Source organism: Salmo salar, chromosome 20, assembly GCF_965601325.2.
Source record: "Salmo salar chromosome 20, fSalSal1, whole genome shotgun sequence".
In the NCBI taxonomy this organism is placed as follows: Eukaryota; Metazoa; Chordata; class Actinopteri; order Salmoniformes; family Salmonidae; genus Salmo; species Salmo salar.
Window position 1 is genome coordinate 65,414,399 of NC_138310.1, and position 2,055 is coordinate 65,416,453.

Sequence of the window (2,055 nt, forward strand, 5' to 3'; positions counted from 1 at the left end):
TGCGGGGAAAACTCAGGGAACGTGACAAACAAACATCTGTGCAACAGAGGACTGTGGGTGGGAATGATGCCGGCTCACCTTGGGTGCCCTGCCTGCTGCCTCGACTCCCAGAGGAACCAACCCGGCACCGACCGGCAGTGTGACCTCTGCGGCCACAGATGGTGCACGAGCGGGAACCCACTCCGGTCTCCCTGCGCACCGCCCCTCCCAGCTCCATGGGTATCGGAGAGGGGGTGCGGGAGGATGGAACTACCAGACCCGATCTGAACGTCCGCGAGTACCCAGCAGGTTGTCCAGCCGGATGGACAGGTCCACCAGCTGGTCCAACGTGAGGGTGGTGTCTCTGCAGGCCAGCTCCTGATGGACATCCTCGCGCAGACTGCAGCGGTAATGGTCGATCAGGGCCCTGTTGTTCCATCCCGCGCCGGCAGCCAGGGTCCTAATCTCCAGGGCGAACTCCTGGGCGCTCCTCGTCTCCTGCCTCAGATGGTAGAGGCGCTCACCCACCGCTCTACCCTCGGGCGCGTGGTCGAAGACTGCCCGGAAACGGCGGATGAACTCTTCAAACTGGTCCAACGCCGCATTTCCCTCTCTCCACACGGTGTTGGCCCACTCCAGGGCTCTACCGGTGAGGCACGAGACGAGGGCGGACACCCTCTCACGGCCCGATGGAGCCGGGTGAACGGTAGCCAGATAGAGGTCTAATTGCCCCCCCCCCCCCCCCCGTTGTACTCCTGGGGCAAGGAAAGACGGATCCCAGGCGGGAAAGGGGTGCTCAAGAGAGACCCCGGTTGTGCTGGTGGAAGCGCTGGAAGAACTCCCTGTCTCTCCCAGCGGTCCATTGTCCGGACAACGCGATCCATGGCGGTACCAAGATGGTGAAGTAGTACTGCATGCTCCTGGACGCGCTCCTCCATCTCAATGGCCAGGGTACCTTCTCCTGCTGACTCCATAGTTCAGGTCGGTGATTCTGTAATGGGTGCGTGCTGGTAGCAGGGGAATGAACTTGGTATAAACGGAGTCGTTTAATAAGGCGCAGGAGAACGCGCAGGAGAACGAACTTGGTATAAACGGAGTCGTTTAATAAGTGCTTACAAAAACTCAGAAAACCAAAATATACAAAATAATAAAAGTGGGAACAAAACCCGTTGCGCACCAGAACATAACTTGCACATCACATACAAACAAACAATCACCAACAAGGACATGAGGGGAAACAGAGGGTTAAATACACAACATGTAATTGATGATATTGGAACCAGGTGTGATGTAAGACAAGACAAAACCAATGGAAAATGAAAAATGGATCAGCGATGGCTAGAAGGTCGGTGACGTTGACCGCCGAACACCGCCCAAACAAGGAGAGGGACCGACTTCAGCGGAAGTCGTGACAATCCCTTTCCCTTGCTGATGCTGCTAGGGCCCAAAAGAGTAAACACGTATCATTAGCATTCCATGTCAAACAAAGCCTTTTGTCTTCATTGCCTCCCTTATTCAAACCAAGATGATCCAAATTTCCCACAGTTTTGGTCAGGCTGATAATACTGTGTTGTGCAAGTGCTATAACTGTCTCCAATCAACAAAAAATGCATTTAAACTCAGGTTGTGAGTATTTGATTTAATAGAAAACGGTTGCTTATTTATCCAAATCATATAGTTCATGTCACATGCTATGATTATAGCTTTAAAATACTATTATTATCTGTGCTTAAGCATTATATGTCCCAGTGTCCTCGATCTGGTTGTTCGAGGTACTCACTCTAAGATAATATATCATTACCCACTCACACATGCTTCAACTTGTTTGACGTGGCTCCATGCAAACCTGTGATTTAGAATCAGCCAAAAATGGTTCAGTTGGAAACCACATACCACACAGTGTTAGCCTAGAATATACTGTAGATTAGCAGCCCAATGTAAAGGAGATATGTCCCATTTCAGCTACAGTAGTAGCACATACAGACCCCCTCTTCTAGTGAGAGGGGAAGAGTGTGGGAGGGGAGGTATGAAAGAGAGTGTGGGAGGGGGAGGTATGAAAGAGAGTGTGGGAGGGGG